The 19,703-nt window shown below is 39.0% G+C and overlaps 1 protein-coding gene across 1 annotated transcript in view; it reads right to left on the reverse strand.

Annotated features, from left to right (window-relative positions):
* Fshr (follicle stimulating hormone receptor) overlaps nucleotides 1-19,703 on the reverse strand; it is a 166,781-nt gene that overhangs the window by 24,410 nt on the left and 122,668 nt on the right. The gene's annotated exons all lie outside the window — the stretch shown is intronic.

Here is a 19,703-nt window from a genome sequence, read left to right on the forward strand (position 1 = left end):
TTCCTTAATCCCAAGGACTTGATTTAGGAGATTTTCAAAACGTATATCAGACTTGTCGATCTGAGTAGAGGAGGGTAGTGAGGGGAAGGATTTATTCATAGACTTCAATTTCCTATTGGTCAAAAGTGACACCGTCGTATTAATGCCCCACTTCTGGCTTGGATATTTGTGAATACCTGTGAGTCCTGATGGGCATCTTTACCATGGTACAGAAGAAGCCCCAGAGCAGGGAGTGAGAAGTATCACACAAAGCCAAGCCAGGTGTTGTCCAGTTACACCTACAGTAAGCTAGATGAAATCTGCATAGAAGTGGCTGCCACAGCTGTGGTTAAGGTCCCAAGTAGCATATGAGAATTGTCTGACACGCTGTTCTTCAGCATTTTCCTCGCTCCTGTGAGCTACTCAGAAACTTTTCAGTATCTCTCTATTCCCATTTCCTTCTGTGTGTGATTTATATAAACTAGAGTTGGTCTTTGTTGTTTGAAGTCTACAGAACCCTGATTGATATACTCATCATTATAAAGGACTGTGAGCTTTTTGGAATTTATGACTCTGAAGTGGACTTTGGTGTCTTTTAAACAGTTTTTGTATCTAGAGAGTCAGTGAATTCTGTTTGAGTTCTCTGTAATGATTCTCAGGTGTTTTTTTTTCCCCCACTTGGTTCCCAATGATCCATGTAGAACCCATCTTGGGATGGTCTCCTTCTGCTTTTTAAATTGGAGAAAGAAGTTTTTAATATACTCTTATGGTTGATTTGTTGCAATGTTATTTATCTTTGAAAAAATTTATATGCATAAAAATTAATTCCTTTTGGCATAGAAGTCTATGGGTGAAAACAAATGAATGTAGCTGTGTAACCACCAGCACAACCCAGATACAGGACAGTGCCGTCACCCTCCAAATTCTTGTATTTCCTCTTCGTATTTAACCTCTTTCTATGCACTTGATTACTGACAACCAGTGATTAATTTTATATTCCTATAATTTTGCCTTTCCCCAAATGTCATCTCTGTGAAATATTTTAGTGTGCAACTTTTGAGACTGGCTTCTTTCACTTAGAATAATGCATTGGAGATTCTTCTGTGTCATTGTGTGTCAATAGTTCATTGTTTTCTATTGCTAAGTAGTATTCCATGAATGTTCCACAGATTTTTAATCCATTCTCCAGTTGAAGGCTACATATATGTTATTTGTGTGTGTGAAAAAATATGTATTATATGATTGTGTATATAGTATGTGTATGTGTATATATATAATATATATATATATATATATATATATATATATATATATATATAAAACATATACACACATACATACATAAAATCTGCTTTAAAAGTTTGTGTCCATTTTCTTTAATGAGAACATGGTTTTTCTTTTTCCTGGGCAAATTCCTGGGAGCGGGATTACAGGCCATATGGTAAGCATATGCTTAATTGGAAAACAGTTAAGAAGTTTTTTTTTTTTAACAAAGTGATACCATTGTGCATTCCTACCTACTCTTACTATATAAGAGTTGTAGTTACTTTGCTTTCTTGGTTATTAAATATATATATATATATATATATATATATATATATATATATATATACATACACACACACACACACACATATATGTATATATATTCTTTGCATATAAAAGTAATATTTATTTATTGTAAGACTATTTATTGTAAGACTTATTAAAAATACTAAAGAATCACCTATAATCTCATTAGCCAGTAGTAGCTTCTGTTAATATTTGAAGTTTGAAGATTCTGCAAAAGAGCTTTCTCGATTACCCTCCATTACCCAATATTCTCTTCAACAGAAACAGTGCCATAACTTTAAATACCCACTGACAGTCCTATTGCACATTTGTTATATAATCAGATCCAGCCTTCTATGATCTTTTGATCTCTTCCCATGTGTTTATGTAGTATTCTTTTAATGAAATCTCAAAGCAGAGACCATGTTTAGTATTTTATGACTGTATGTATGTAGGTTTGGAATGCAGAATGTACTCATAAAATACTGGGTTAATTGCTTGATGTTTCTAAATCATTTCTTGCTTCTGTCACCAGAATGTATCAAAACCCTGATTTAGTTAATTTTCTTGTCAGGTACCACTGCTATATGGGGTAATTAGTCTTAAACAGAGACAGGGAGGTTAGGAGGCCAGGAATCAGGAGAACCTACACACACCAACTCTGACATGAACGAGACACAAGCCACTTCATCTCTCCAGGGCAGAAAGAATGTGGAATAGGAAAGTTAAGGTAGACATTATCAATCACCTCTGTATTCTTCTTCACCTCCTCATGGTTCAACTTTTACTCTAGCTGTTACCATGGCAATAGATGCTATCTGATTTTACTTGGCAGAAGCTTGTCTTAGCTATACTGGGTATCTCTTTTTCTGTTCTGGACTTTTCCACCAACTTCAAGTAAGTTATAGGAACCCATTTAGCCATTCTGAGACCTTTGCAAATGGGGAAGTAATAGGGATTTAACACCTACAAGGGCAACTCTTGACTAGTGCTGAACTTCTTTCTTTTATTTCTTGGGCAAATAACTCTGAATACATTATATGTGATACCTTAGAGGACTCTAACATGACTGAGCCCACAAATAGCTGGTTGTGTTCCTCCTGATAGTACATTCTTTAGTTGACTTTCTCTCCTTCTGTTTCCATCTTCCTAGCCATCCAAACTCTTTCCCTGGGTTTGGATACATAAATAAACTACTTGCTTGTAAGTCTTTGCTCAGACATTTTTTGGAGAACCTAGACTAAGTCAGATACCCACTTGCACTGAGTTTGATATTTTACATAGATTTATTGACAGTTTCTATCTTCCTTTATTCCATGTCTGTCTCTAATTGCATTGCAGCCCAGTCCTATTTCTCTTGTTTCTTCTACAGGAATGTTTTCAGAATATCTGCAAATGCTTTCTTCATCTACTCTTACCTCATTTACCTTCAACCTGCCTTACATCTATCTTTCCATGCTGCATCTCTTCAACAAAACTGTAATGATCATGCCAAAAATCTACCACCCAACTAACTACAAATCTAATAAACATGTAATACCTTTGTTTTTAAAATTTGTTTATATATGGTGCCTAGGATTGAACTCAGGGCCTCGAATATGCTAGGTGAGCTCTCTACTGCCGAGCCATAACCCCAGTCCAACATTTAAAATTCTCATTTTATTGGACTTTTCTGGATCATTAGAACTCTCTCTTCTATTGCTTTCTGTCATGTTGCACTCTTCTGTTAAACCTCCTCCTCTTCTAGTGTGCTTTGTTTGTTCCCTGTCCTCTCTTTGTACTCGGGTCTCCCCCATTCCCTTTTCTCTATAATCTCAGAGCTGTGGGAAGCAAGATCTACCTACCTAAGTCATGTGGATTATGGTGAATCCTAGACTATACTTGTCTTAAGACCTTTCATCTGATTAAATCTCACTCCACATATTCTCCTAAGTGTTTCATTGACATAATCAACTAAATTTGTTCCTTCACTATCACCTCTACCAAACCATTCCTCCATAATTATTCTCCATGAATAGTAGTGCCATTCATCAGTTGTTCGATATAAGTGTGACAAGCTTGGCTGTTGCTTCCTCATATTCCAATATCCAGTCCATCTCTGTCTCTTTAGATTCCATTTCCAAAATAGATCTTGATTCCATACACTTTTGTCCATCTGTACTGACACCATTCTAAAACAAGACATCATCCTTCCTCTGGATTTCTGCAGCAGTCTTCTCCTGTTTTCCACACACTTAATCTTGTTCTTTTTTAATCCATTCTCCATATAGCATGCAGAGCATTGTTTTAAAAACTGTAAATCAGATGGCTTTACGCCACTGCTGTGAGGGATTTGGTCCTTTCCCATAACACTCAGGGTAAACTTGTAGTCTTTACTGCCTATTCTTGCACCCTCATCTCATGCTATTCTGCAGGACATGTTAGCCTCAGTGGCTCTTTCTCAGCTCCTTAGAGCATTGAGTTCTTTCGCAGTCTCCAGGTGTTTGGGGGTGCTTTATCTGGAAGTCTTACACTCAGTCTTCACCTGGTCAACTGAGAATCAACCTTCAGAGTTTATTTACAAATGTCATTTTTTTTTTTTCCCCAGAGAGAAGCTCCCTGACTGCCAATCTAATTATAGTTCCTGATTTTTTCCCCGTATAATTATATTCTTTTTGGCACTTTTTCTTTTTAGTCACCCATTACAGTTAAACTCTATATTATTTTGTATTCATTTATCCAGTGTCTGTCTCTTAATTCAGATTTTGAATGGTATGAGGGTGGATTTATATTTTTCCTGAAGACTCAGTATTGGCACAGTGGTTGGTGCTATGCTTACCAAGCTTTTTAAGCCAGGTAATGTGCTAAGAGTTGTCAAGAGATATGCACACAAGGAATTATGTACACACAATTGATTTGACCTAGCAACTAGCTCATATCTCTGAGTGAAAGGATGTGAGTTATTGGAAGGAGGAAGACTTCATGATTTTCCAATGAGAATGGTATAAATGCATCATTTAACTAACATGGATAGTATGAATTTCCATAGTCACTATACTTGAATAGCCATAGACATCTACGGAAGCACATTGAAATCTTTGGTCTTTATATAAAAGAAAAAATGCTGCAAAAATGGCTAAAATTATTCCTGTAGTGCTGAGTTTAAGACACTTTTAAAGATCTAGTGACCATCCACTGAGATGGATTATTGGTTATAACTCTGTAGCTGAGACTTTCTATAACCCCAAGATAACACAGGAAATGGAGTTCGGATGAACATTTAGTTTTCAATTCATTTTTCCCTTCTGATCAATAAATTCATGTCTGATGGAGACTGGAAGTGGGTAATCAGCTAGGAGCTCTATGTCTCAATAGGTTTGCTTTGGTCAAATGACTGTTTGCTGCAAAATTATTTTGATTCACTCAACTACAGTTTATCTTCAAAAACAGTTAAAGGCCTGGGGGTAAAATGTCAGCAAATTTAAGTTCTGCAAATAGGTCTTTTAAAGAAAAGTAACTGGCTCAGAGCTCTCTTTTGTCAACAGCCAGTTTCACATTCTAAGCTGGTGTTAGCACCTTTCATGCCTGATTGTCCCTAATCTTTAGGTTACAATAATGACCTTGAGCACTGCTCCTGTAAGAATAAATTTATTTGGGTCCTTACAAAGGCCAGGAACTATCCTACCTTCCTGCCACAGGGTGATACATTTGCCTTTCATGAGCAGGTGTCCCTTTGGCTCTGAGGCTCATGGCATCATTATTGCTTTTATTAATCTTCAATAGTAGCAGCACGTTCTTATTTTTTCCCTTAAGTTAGTAGGGTCTGTTTGTTTGTGTTGTTTGTTTGTCTGTTTGTCTTAGCTCTTCTAGTCTAACTCTTGAGGCAGCACAGAGTTCATGCCATGGTTTGAAGTGACCATTGAGATGCTTTAGGAGAATTTAATTTAGGGAGGGGATGCCACCAATTGTGTGGCAAGTATTGACTTATGGTTGCAAATGAATATTAGCAGGTCGTGAATTAGAAAATATGGAATGTGCAAAAATGAGGATCAAGTGTATGTAAAAAGTCTTGTTATTTTATGAGGCCTGCTGATAGAGATTTTTATTAACTACAGATCTTTGTTAACTGTGAATTTGAGTAGCTCTATACAACATGATAAAAGATGCTAACATATGCTTCTTGCTCATTAAATAAGGATTAGTCCAGGTATAGTAGCACAGAAACTTGGTTGTAGATGTCAGTGTGTAAGAAACTGGCCCAATGACTAAGACCTTAGACATGAAGATAGACCCTGGATTCATGTACCCTCTTTCTAGCTAGGTGAATGACACCAAACAGTTTACTTGCCTTTTGAGAATCTCAGTTTCTCTCTTTGTAAGATGATTTTGTGTAAGGAATTTCATGAGACAGTAGGAGACCCTCATTTCCTGCCTTTCCAATCTCATACCTTCAAAGCTAGGACTATTTAACTGTCCTATTCAGTTCAAACTAATCTCAGTCTCCATGGAAACCAGACTCCTTAATAATCAGGGGGAGTTTAATTAGCCCAGGGACAGCATTTCCGAGAGCTCAGTTCTATCTGCCCTGCCAGGTTGCAGTTCTATTTTGACCCAGTGTGTGAATTTAGCAATAAGCTTCTGTTACAGTTGGCATGTAGCATAGCTTCAAAGGTAATGATTCTAGCACCAGAAAATCTGGGTTCAAGTCCTGGCTGTATCATTCTTTATGATGTGCTTCTTGGCTATTTGTTTAAGTCTCAAGATCCTTTATTTTTTATCCAGTGAAATGAGATTTATCTTACAGGGAAACTGAATGCCCTGTCTGGGCCCCTTCACTGCCCTGGTCACGTTCCAACCTTCTATTCTAGTTGCTCTAACTGTGACTATGTTTGATTTCCCAACTCTGCTAGGCCTAGGTCACAGCTTGCATTTCCCCATCGCTCTTGGTTGCTGCAGTGCTATTTTGGTGTTTGAGTTGCTGTTTTTCCCGTGTGACCTCTATGACTCCTAAGTAAGAAAGCCACACCTGAATTTCCCAGATTCTTCCTGGGCTTTTCCTCTGATTTCCCCTTGCTTTCTTTTGATAAACCTGCCTGGACCAGTCTTCTTACCTGATTCTGTTTAGTCTCTGAGTCCTAAATTTTTCTTGTCAGAATCATATTATCACTTAGAGGTTTGTTGGCTATCTCAAGGAAAATTACAGAGAGTTGACAAAATTAGAGATGACTTACATATTTTTTTACAAAAAGACACGTGATCCAAATTTGACTTTTCCTGTGATGACAAATGGCTAACTGAAATAATGCTACGAATCAGATATTTTCCTACTGGACACAATTATATTGTCTCTTTAAGGGAAAGGTGCTATATTAATAATGAGGTGGAGTACAATAGCATTTGAAGAAAAATTTATGCTGTGAAAAGAGCTTTTGGAAACTAGTACTAGAGAAAACATATATGCAAATGGTTATTTTATGGTTGAAAATGATGTAAGTTTGTCAATATGTGTGAAAACTCTTACACTGCATATTTTAAAAAATCAGGAAATATGTATTTCTAATCAGTTTTTTATGGGATTTTGAATGTTTTCATTAAAAGTATAAAAATGCAACATCTTCCAGACAGTTTGTAAGAGCATCTGATTGACATTAAGGAAGGAAAATTACTAGCTGAATTTCATAAAAATATTTGTATAAAAGGAACATAGGATTGAAAACCAAGTATCTATGTACGTAAGGAGTGCTGTTGCATTGATCTACCTATTTTTGTGAAGTTTTGTTTTTAGCTTTGACAGCCATTAAAATCTAGTATTGATATGACCTATGAATAGCTTTTGTAAGTGATAAAAAGGATTAAAAAATACTGAAACACACCCTGTGACCTTGCTTTTTCTAAAATATTGTAGTTAGAGTAAAATAGATTTTTGGATCCATGTTAATATATGATAAGAGGAAAATGTGGAAACATTATTTATAAATTGTTGTTTAATACTGTATTTTGTATGTTTATAATATTTGTAGTACTATAGTTGTGTGTATGTGTGTGCATACTTTACAATTAAATCAACTTATTTGGGAATATGCAGTTTTTTTTTTCTTTTTTGCATAGAAGGGTGAGGAATTAAGACCATACTGTTCAACAAGTAGGATATTTTTCTTGGGAAGAGCAGTCCACATTTCTGAAGAGCTGCCAAGTGGAAATGGTAATAGATTTGTTGTGCTGTTCTGGAAAGTAGATACAGGATTCATAATAATAATGGTCAACATTTATTGAACACTTCCTATGTACCATGTACCACACTGAGCACTTACCATTGATTATTTTATTTATTTCTTGCTACCATATTAGGAGACAGGTATTACCATCTCAGAGTTGAGAACTGAGAGAGGTCCAGGAACTTTCTCAAAGCCACATAAGGAGATCTAGAGCCAGAGGTTGAATCTAGGTCTTTCTGAATCTAAAGCTTGTGCTCTTACCATTATTGGGTTACCATGATGAGATTCTCACTGTGAGAGTTGCCCTATACAAGAATGAATGGGTTGTGCTGCGAAGATAATAGTGTCTCACCTCTAGACATGTGCTCAAGTAACTGTGTGGAAGAGTGCCTTCCTGAGGAGGGAATTGGCCTGTGACCTCTAAGACCTCTCAACTTAGAAACCAAGGACTTCTCTAGAAACACTATTTATAAAGGAGACAAATGCTCTGTTTAAAAAGGAAAGGATGTAATAGCAAAATAAACTTGGGGAACACTAGGTTCTTGGGGCTAAGCAGTCTCTTTCCTTTAGGATTCTCAGAGCCTTTACCACAATATTACCCATTGTAAATGTCCAAGAGAAGAAAGAAGTATGCAGGCTTTCCCAAACATGTCCCTGGGCTCCATCTTGATTGTAGAGTATCTCCTGAGTTTGTTGCTTCCTAGTCAACCTTGGAAACACTGCTACAAGCTAATGCATTCATGCCTTTTCTGTAGACTAATTACGAAAAAATGGACATGGTTGATAAATCTCTCTTAGGCAGCACCTTCCATTATGCTACCGTGGTACAAATAAGATCTGTGTAGTTCATATACTCAGATGCAGATAAAACTTGGGTTCATTTTCTATTAGCACCTTTCAGATCATTTTAGGGTAGATTATTGTAGATTATAATCAGGACAAGTAAGGAAAAAAACTGCACAGCTCATCTAGAGTTGCATAGAATACCAGCCCCAAGATCTGCTATTAGCCCAATAAATAACCTCAACATTTATCTATGTTTGGGTCAAAAGAAATCATTGTAAAGTGAATCAAAAGGAAACCTAACTGAATAGACATATTTGACAAAATGAACCTGACCTCAATGTGATAACAATAGTAGTAGTAATACTAATAAGTCTATAAGTGTAGCTCTCGCCGTGACATTATTTGTCCTTTTAATTGGGAGCATGCTATAGGATGCTTTTGTGGATGAGCAGAGTTCAGTTGGAGTTTCCCCTGAGACCCTGAGGTCTAAGAGCTGTGACATTCCAGGTTTCTAGAATCTGGTTATGTAATTCTTAGCCTTTCACATATGTCATCATGAACTGATGCAGAGTTAAATCTGGGGGAGAGCTTGTGAGACAGGCTTCTGGAGACAGCTGTGCATCTGTCCTTTTTGTTCTCCCACTTTAGAAAGGGTGTAGGCTGCTGGCTGATCCACTGAGGTTGAAAGAGATGCTTTAAGAAGACAACGTGACAAGCTTCATATCTGTCCTCTCCATCTTGGAGACACAGTGACTGGTGTTTGACTTTGGTCTGAATGAGAGGCTAGCTAAGGTGACCACAGAACAGAGGCTGCTATTTTGGAAGTAACTGAACTCTTAGAAGCTGGTTACATGAGTCACAGAAAATCTTCTGATTTCTCTCCTAGGAAAAACTGTCTTGGAGATAGTCCGGCTTGTTATTTGCATAGCATCTGGGCCTGAGAGACTTATTTCATATTATCTTACTAGGCTTCTAATGGACTTCTAAGACAAGCATATTTATGACTCTCATTTTTCATAGAAGAGAAGCAAGGCTCACAAAAGTTAACTGACTCTTCCAAACTTATAGACTTGAACCAGAAAGAATAGTTAAGACATGTCTATTCTATTACTACATGTTAAGCACCACTGTAAATGCTTTACACAAATTGAAATCATTGAGTCCCGACCACAATGCCATGCCAATAGGCGATGATGCTTTTCCCATTATATCACCCTGGCTGCATAAGAACTTTCAAAGCCTAAAGACCTCTCTACTTAGGCTCATGGCTAAAAATGTTGCCAAGTCATAACTTTTTAGGCCCTTTTTGGATGCTGTTGTAAGAATGACTTTAATCAAATCACCAATTTGTGTCAAGTGGTAACTTTTAAATACATAGTGGGGGATTGCAAAGAGTTAATATTTTAAGCAGTGTGAACATCTTTCATTGCAACTCATCTCCAATATAGATCTTTTAGAAAGCTATTTCTTAGTTATACTTCAGTGTTGCCTGGGTAATGATCACAAAATCCAAAAGGCAAATGTCTTACTAAGGTGACCATATTGTACTCTGAATACTGGCCATATTTGCTTTCTTCTACATCCTACACCTCCCTGCCTATGGTGTGCTGGAGAGCACAATGAACTGGTTGAGTTAGACTTTTCTGGCCTCACTTCCCTATTCTATCAACTATATAATCTCTGAGTTTCAAAATCCTCATCTGTAGATGGGGGAAAATACCTATCTTGCCATTTTGGAAGACGAAGAGATGAGCTAAACTGTGTGAACAACATGTCTAGTTCTGAATCTGCCCCATAATAGATGCTCAGTTTTCCTGGGCCTCCTGCCCCCAAAGAATTCTTAATCTAATGTTTGAGCTCAGGTAATTCAGTCACCATGTCTGAACCTCAAACTTCCTATCTGTAACATGGAGCCCTCACCAAATATTCCACAGGGCTTTTGAAGACAAAAAAAAAATTAATTTCAAAGCAAAAGTGCTTTCTAAATTGATTCCTGTTACCCAGCAACGCTTTGTGCAACTACCAGTCCTTGCAGTTGCTTTTTACTTTTAACTTGAAAAGCACCCCATACCCTGTCTTGTCTTATTCTGTTTCTTCTTTCCTTTACAGAAGACAGAGCAGTGATTTTTCTCTCCATTTTTTTCTTGAGGCCCAGGGAAGTTATTTTTTTTCTGACTTGCTTGCAAATTCTCACAAGCAGGATCAGGGCTGGAACTGGGCTCATGAACTGTCCCATAAGGATACGAGCTTCTCCTTGGTGTCTTACTGAGTGAATCTGAGTCCGTGTGGCACTGTTGGGTAGTGCTGGATGAACTTTGCCAGTAGGGTTGCTTAGTTGCTTCCCTTGCAGGTCTCCACCCAAACATCTGTTCTCTCTTCCAAGTACTGCTATGTCCACATCCCAAGTGGGTAAGGGAAGAGCTCACCAACCCTTGAGCTAGACATTATTTGCAGGCTGATCACTGTGGGTGAGCTTGTGATTAAACTACAGCAGAACATTTTTGAGATGTCTGCTGAAGAGGAAAATATTCTTTCTTAGAGCATTTGTCACTTTGGTGTTCACACTCCATAACGCCCCAAGATATTTCTCTAAAAACAGCAGCTGCTCCCCTCTCTTTACTCAAACAGAAGGCTCCCATGCCAGGCCCATATTCTCAATAAAGGCCTACTGTGTGCAGACTTTCATTCTATGTGGGCCCAAGATGAACTGGACATAGCCCTTGCTCTAGATCTGGTGTCAGTGGATTCTGGGGGTGATATCTTCTGCCAATTCCTTAGTCCCTGGTCCTGGCTGACTAGTGAGTCCCCAATATGTGTTCTTCCTGTGGCTGTGCTCTGGGGAGGGCAAATCCTTCCACAGATAAACAAGACAAGCAGTTGGGTGTTCAGCTAGAGCATGCATGTTCCAGGAGCCCGCAGCCTAAGAACACACATTGTGTAAGATAAGATACAGGAGATGAATGAATGTTTGGAAGCAGGGAGAAAATACATCTCCTTCAATAAATATTGCAAACTGAGGTGAGAACCAGGACCAAAAGGTCTAGATCACAGCCAGGTTGCTCTAAAAGAGAAAATGAGCTTCCCTCCTCTGGCCCCTCTGCCCTTCCTTCTTTCTCTGCACTACTCCAGGGTGGGGATCAGGTTTTCTTTAGCACTATGTCCTCAGCACTTGGGGGTGGTGAGAAAAAAGAGTTGATTGACTTGCATAACACTTGCCCTGTTCTCCATGTCCTGCCTACTTTTGCTGCCCACAGTCACCTCTGGCTCATCCCTAAGGAGATGTGTGGTCTCTTCCAGGGATAACTGCAAGACTAAGTAGTGTACTAGGACAAAAATGCCCTTTGAAACTCTCAACACTGATGTTGCAATGGTGCAACAAGAGGTGGCAGTTTGTTTTACACAGAGCAAGGCTTTCCCCTACACCCTTTCATGTCCCACTGTCCAAACTCTCATTCTGTCTGTGCCTGAGGCAGGCCTTGCCAAGGATCTATCCCCCCAGGAGAGCTGCAGTGGCTGCTGGGTGCTGTATGCCTCTTAAAACCTATACCCATATCTAATGTCTCTCAGGCTCTGCTAAGGTAGTGTGCTCATTTGTGAAGGCTGAAATGACAGGAATGCATCCCAGGACTGTCCCTGTATTTTCTGGACTCAGGACAGGCAATGACACTGAGTCCCAGATTTGTGTAGATCACAGTTCAGAAGCCAAGCACTTGCCACCTAGAGGAGATCTTAGGGCTGTAGAGTTCATTTTTCTCCTTGAACTATAGCTTCTTGAAGCATATTTTATTATTTCCATTTTGCAGATGTAGAAGCCTAAAGGAATTAGTACATCACTGGCTTCATGGGTGTGTGAGGCTGATACTAACAATAAGGAAGAAAGCAGAGCTGATCTTTACTCAGCCAATCTGAGACTTGAACCCGAATTGTATTTGATTTCTAGTGATGACAGAAAGATAGGCCTTATTTCATAATTAAAGAGATAAGGATACAAGTATCTTGTAAGAAGGAGTATCCTATAAAAATAACATTGCTCAGAATATGCAAATGGGTGGCACAGATGGTTAACTATGTGCTATTTGAATGACTCCTGTAGAGATTTTCTCTTCTTGGGAGCCCTTATTCCTGGGAGTCCAGCATTATCAACTTCTTAGTTTATATTACCTTTTCCAGGTTCCTGTTTTACAAATGCAAATATTCCTGGGAAGAAAAATCTCAGGACCTGAACACATTATGTGAATCGATATATTGAATGATTTCCTCACTGGTAGAAAGGACTTGAGGTTATTGCAGGAGAAAACACACTGGACAGGCAAGAGAGGTTAGCAGCATAAAGTCATCACCATCTTTACCATCAAGAGGAAGTCCTTGCCCTGCCTGGAGTGGACATGCTCAGGTTGAAATCTCACCTTGAACATCAGTGTTCCAGAAGGAAAATCTGGCCATGTTTTCTTTGAGTTGACAACAGTGGGAAAGTTGGATCTGCCAGACAGGTTACTGATAAAAGAAGCAATTGTATACTCTCCATTGTGCCCAGACTTCCTCGTAGTCATGGCAACATCCTTAGATACTTATGACACTGACAACCAGGGAGATGGCTAATATTTTTTTTTCCTCCAGCAATCACAGTCTCTGTGTAAGATGACTCTATTCTTGATGAGTACCATCTACAGGATGACTCTGAGTGGGAGGTGCTTAGTGGAGGCCTTGGGGGTGGGAGTTTTTTGAGGGTGTCTGGAGGTTAGTAGGCAAAATCAGTGCAGTCACTTGGATCCATTTCTGACCTGGAGGTAAAGCATATGCCAGTCATTCTTATTTATTTATTTATTTTTTCTGGAAATGTGTCCTCCATTGAACCATACCTTTCTGTTCTTTTTGGTGCTACCGTAACTGTAGCCCTGGATTGTGGCAAATTTCATTTAGCAGCTCTCCCTTGAGTATAGTGTGCATCCTAGTACTAATAAATCTACAGTCCAAATCATTGCCACAAACTGAGTATGGACTCAGTTCTTCTCATCCTCTGCCTATATTACACAGTGCTTTCTCTCTCTCTCTCTCTCTCTCTCTCTCTCTCTCTCTCTCTCTCTCTCTCTCTTTCTCTCTCTCTCTCTCTCTCTCATACACACACACACACACACACACAAAATTTGTCTTTACAAACATATTCATCCCTCAAGTTACAGCTATGCTCTCAAGTTTTCCCTAAGCTAACCCTCAAGAAGCTTTCCCTGGCTAGTCTGATCCAGGGTACTGGGGCACTGTTCTCATCCATAGCCAGTGCCACACAGCTCCACAGATATAGGTTACTTTTGGGGAGTTACTTGATGATACTCTTTTTCTTCCCCTAAAAGATGGAGCCACTTAGATGGGAGCTGTCCATGGATATCTGTATCTATCACTGGGCCATTTTTGCCATCCTTAAACGTTAATCACTACTTTCCTGCTATATTATTCTACCTTGTTTCTATCTTATTTCTACCTTATTCTACCCCAACTAGAATGCCAGCTCTTTGAGGGCAGAGGTTTCATCCATTCTTTCACATTTTATAAGTTCTTACTGATTGGCCAATTTAGGTCCAAAATGATGGAGGACAAGTGGAGAAGCATCATTTCTACCAAGCATGGGGTAAGGGGAAAGAGACATTATCCCCACCACCACCATGATTGTCATCATCAAATAAGAAGCATTTATTTTGCTGCCATATTTTATAAAAATGAGCCTTACTATGGCCCCTAAAGAGAGGAAAACAATGGATGAGTACCAAAAGTATCAGAGTGATTCACTCTGTAGGAAAATTGCATGTTTCTGTCAGAAAAGCCTCATAACCAAGGACTATAGATGGGTCAGTTTACTTCTCTTATATCAAGTATATAGGGCTCTGACCACCTCAGGGAATACTGTGATGTGTAAGTGAGATAAAGTATGATAAAAATGCTGAATCATAAATCAACAAATAAGAAGCATTATCCAACCATCTGTTTGAGAATAGAAAATGAGCTTGTAGATCACAATATTGAAAATAAACATTAAAAAGCAGAATAAAGAGGTCTCTGTTAGAACCGTTTAGGGTATTTTAATTTTGTTTGTTGGAAAGACCTTTCTGGATATGTCAGAGGTACTATGAGAAGAATGTCTTTGTCCTTTGAGAAATACAAATGATATATTTCCTTGTTTAAAGGCTGGTTGATGTATTCTGTCTGAAAGAAGCAGTTAAAGAGGCCTTCAAAATCTTATAATTATTAAAAGGGGAAAGAGACATTATCACCACCACCACCACCACCAATGATTGTCATCATCAAATAATAAGCACTTATTTTGCCCCAAAGATATACAAGAGGCTTTACAACCAGTATCTCACTTATACTTGCACCATTCTTAAAAAGTAGGTATTGTTATCTTTCATTCTTTAAGCAGAGGAGAGAACTTAGATTCAAAAGATGAACTCCTTTGGGCAGTCCTAGTCATGGACAGGGTCCAGGATTTAATAAGAATTGCTACCATTGAGCATTTTCAAAATGCCAGTCAATTTTCTATGTAGTTCATTTGATTGAACTCTTTTAATACAATTTAATAATTCAGGCAATGCTAACATTCCTATTTTATAGAAGGGAAAACTGAGACTTAAGAGGAGCTAGCCTAGCTATCCAAGTTTACACGGTTAGCAAGGGAATGAATTGAGACCTGAGCCCAGACAGGTGGCACTGGAGTCCATGTCCTTCTTCAATACTCTAAGTGGTCTCTTGAGTCCCTGCCCTCTGTCCCTTTACCATGCTACCTCTAACAAATGATTTAGCTTTTACAATCAGAAAAGCTATTTGCATTATTTTCACTAAACCACGTGAAACAGAGGAAGTCAGAAGGGAGAGAGAGAGACTTAGCTGAGGGCTGGGGAAGAAAAGGCTTGGATTGCTAAGAGTACCAGTAAAAAACCTCCTGGAATTGTCTCCAGTTGGAAAAAGCAGATGGCTTGGCAGCCATTATCAGGCATCATAAGGAGGTCTAATGGGCCACATCTGAGTGGAAGATGGTTTTCAGTGGGGGTTGTGGGTGGGGCCCACACAGCTGTGTGACATGTTTGCTAAGATGGAACTATGGTTTATTGAGTAGCAAAGAGCAACACCCAGCTGCCTGAGAATTACATTGACAGAATGCAAAGGCAAGAGAATATTGTGTAAATCTTATTTACAGATCAATAGATAATCTTTCATATACAAAAGGTCAGCTCCAGGAAGGCAAAGCAGTAAAGAAAGAAATATTGCAGGCAAGTACAATATTGACTGTAAAAATTCCACCCAGATGAATCCTTTGATGCATATTCTGCTAAAGAACGTTTCTTTATTCATGAGGTTTTTTGTTTTTTTTTTCCTAACCACTTCAGGTTCCTCGCTGAAGCATGAAGGCATTGATGAAGAGCGCTGATTTCTGTTGTCTTGAATTCTGTGCCATCAAATGAACAGCATGAAATGGAATCAACATGGAGAATTTGAGTACGACATTTCTGAGTATGTGTGTGCAGCAATTAGGATGCTGAAGTCAAATAGCAACTCACTCCCACCCCCCTTCTAATCCCCTGCTTTGGTGGCTTTGATATTAAACATTTATTCTGGCTCAAGATAAAACAAAACAACAACAACAAAAACCTAACAACCTCTACTGGTCCTCACTGGATTCCTTAATTCACTTTGTGATTTTTCTTTGCCTAGAAGGAAGTAGTTAATTAACTCAAAGAATATCTGAAATCACCATGCATTGACCTGGCTGCTATATCATGAAACTATTATGACTGCTGCTCAGACACAAACATAGGTGGGGATGTGCTATGGACTGAACTGTGTCCCTGAAAATTCATATGTTCTTAAGGTCCTATCTCAACATAACTATTTGGAGATAGGATCTAAGGGAGATAATTAAGTTTAAGTGAGGTAATCCATGTGGGACTCTAATCTTATAGGATTAAGAATAACATCAGAGACTTGTTTTTGCTCATTCATTCTCACTCATTTGAATGATCTCTGATTTCTGTTCTCTTTCTTTCTCCCTCTGGCATCTGAGGACACAGGGAGAAAAGGTGGCCATCTGCAAGCCAAGAACCTATCAGCCAGTAACTTGACCCTGGATTCCCTAGTCTCCAGAATGGCCTGAAATAAACTTCTGTTGTTTAAGCTGCTTAGTCCATGGTATTTTGTTCTGGCAGCCTGAGTTGACAAATACAAGATAGAAGCTTAACTGGGCATTGTTTTCCTGATACAATCTTTCAGACTGAGAACTGACAGTGAATTTTTCATGATTCTCCTTAGCAGTTTAGAAAATATTTCAAAATGCTACAGTCTGAGCCCCCAATAGATGTATTGCTGATAGAAGTGTCATTGGAAGGCAGAATATTGCAATCTCCAGGGCCACCACGGAGCACATGCCAGGGAGGAATGCACAACTTAGAAAGGTTTAGTCTGTGCAAGAAATGAGAAGGTTTAACATAGGTTACTCCTCTTCTCAACTTCCTGACAGTGGATTCATATTGCAGTAGATGTTAAAAGAGTTTGTACAGTGGAGAATGTATCACTGCCATGGACTGCATATTTGTATCATCCAAGATTTATATTTTGAAACTCTAATCCTCAAGGTGATGGTATTTGGAGGTGGGGACTTTGGTGGTACATGTGAGTAGGGTTAGGTAAGGTCATGAGGTTGGGTCTTTCATGATGGGATAAATATTCACATAAAAAAAGTAGAGGCATGGTTATCTTTCCTTTTCTTCATATATATGTTCCATATAAGGGCATCATGGGAAGAAGACTGTCTATATATCAGAAAGAGGCCCTCCCCAAGAACATACCCTGATATCAAATGTCCAGCCTTCAGAACCATGAGAAATCAAAATTTGTTGTTTAAGCTACCCAGGCTGTGGTGTTCTGTTATAGCAGCCAGAACTGACAAAGACGATAGCATTATTTTCAGAGTATTAAAGGAGAGTCTTCTTCCCAGCAAGAGAGTAGATTTAAAGTACTCTGAGAAATAACCTTCTTTTGGACTAGATTATGGCTGGAAACAATCACCTCCAGCTTTCTGTCATCTGCAAAGGGGACAGGTGGGATTGAGGACTACTCACTTAAAGTGAGAAATGGATATGCAAGGGAGGTGGAACTCAAAGACAGATGACACAGATTTTGTCCTCTTCCAGGTCCAAAGCATAGCTTTGTCTCCCCCTATCTTTCTCCCTGCCCAAATCCTTCTGAGTTCCTCCCTTACTGAGGGCTCTCATTATGAAGAATGGACGGTGATGACTACGAGGGGTTGGCCAATAACAGGATCCTTTGGTTTCAAGTTTGCAGTGGTTCCTCAATCCTCATTTACAAGCTCTAGTCCACCATTTTCATAGGCTATGAAAATGTGTGTGAGGAGACAGTTTTCTTCATGAGCTTATTCTCTGCAGGGGCACTTGACACTAACCCTATGTGACAGCTTGTGAATTGAGGTGCACCCAGGGATTCCTTCGTACCTCATAGAGTGTTTTTGTTCTTTTACTGAAGGGCTCTCTGTACCCCCATATTCCTCTCAGGCATTTTGTAAGAGGAAAGGGAGACAAGGAAGAAGGGAGGGAGGGAAGTAAGAAGGGAAAGAGGAAGAGAAGAAGAAAATAAGAAAATCTACTGAGTAAAAGGCACTAATCATTTTATATTTGTATATTTATTTATAGTTTTTATAGTGCATATTTTGCAAAGTGTTTTTTTATAGGCATGATCTTATTTGGTTTTCATAACCACCCATTTTACATATAAGGAAACTAAGTTTTACAAGGTAACTGGGTATGTAACTAATAAATGTCAGTGTCCTATCTGGATTTCAGTCGTTCTGGATTCCAATATAGTTTTATTTTCTCTTTCTTTTCTATGCTCCTCCATTAAGTGCAAGGCATATTCCACCCTTCTCTTTTCGAACCCATGCCAGACACTCTAGGTAACAGCTACAGGTCTTAGTGGTCACCATAACACTCTACTCAACATTTACAGGAATTTTCCTGAGGATAGATGGGTGACTAGAAATAATCATTCTGATTAATTCTTTTAGCACTTGGTAATTTGTAAAATATTTTCATATGTAAACATTTTTATGTATAAATTTCACTTGAGGCTCATACAATCCACGTACATTTTAGAAGTTCAGTGATTGGCCTAAGATTCTCAACTAGCATATGATAGAGTCAGATTTTCTGATTCTAAGATTCATGCTTTTCCTATTACCACATATTTCCTCCACTATTGTGTTAGCCTCTGCAGAGAGTCTCTGCCCCTTAAGGAACAAAAGTTCACTTAAGGAGTCATAATCCCAAGCCTCAACCTAAAAAAGACCATGTCTTCTGAGCACACTAGCTATTTAATTTGCAGAGTACAGTTTAAGGTAAAAAGGCAGGGTCCCTTGCTTAAAAATGCTCAGACATTTAAATCTTTCAAAATGGGGATAGCTGAGAGTTGAACCTAGTGTTAGACCCTCTAAGAGGGGGGCCCTTCATGGGTGGTATGCCCCTGAACCCAGCCCGCCTCCGACATGAATGCAAGATCAAATTGCCTTCTTTCTTTGTCAGACCCTTTCTGGGACTCCTTTCAGAAAGCAGGATGCGGACTCTTCTAATAATTCCTCGGCCCCGATTCAGAGAGCTGATGCACACAATGGTCCAGTGTCCTTTATTATACCTGTGCACTCCAGTTCTTAATGACCAAAATTTAGAAATCAAGTCATGATATTTATTGAGCACCTGATGTGACAGGCACTGTGGAAAACTTTCTAAACACTTTAAATGATTGCAAATGTGGTTTCGGGTCTATATCCTTCCATATATTTACACTGCTGTATTGTGACCATGCAGATGCTTCCATCAAGTAGTGGCATTGATTTTTTCATCTCTGTAAACTAGACTGTTCGGTGACCTTCTTTGGCTAACAAAAATGCATCAGAAGAGACCATGTGCTAGTTCAGGGTGTTGGACCAAAGAGGCTTGCACTCTTCAGCTGTCTTTCTTGGAACCCAGGGTTGCAGTGGAAACAAGCCTATGCCAACTTGCTGGAAAGGCGCATCACTGGGAGGAGAGCTGAGTCATTCCAACTGAGACCTTCCACAGGATCCAGCCCCCAGCTCATCTGCCAGCTAACTACAGATGCATGACTGAGCTTAGCTGAGGTCAGGCAAACATAGTCCAGATC

Source organism: Marmota flaviventris, chromosome 14 (assembly GCF_047511675.1).
Source record: "Marmota flaviventris isolate mMarFla1 chromosome 14, mMarFla1.hap1, whole genome shotgun sequence".
NCBI classification, from domain to species: Eukaryota; Metazoa; Chordata; class Mammalia; order Rodentia; family Sciuridae; genus Marmota; species Marmota flaviventris.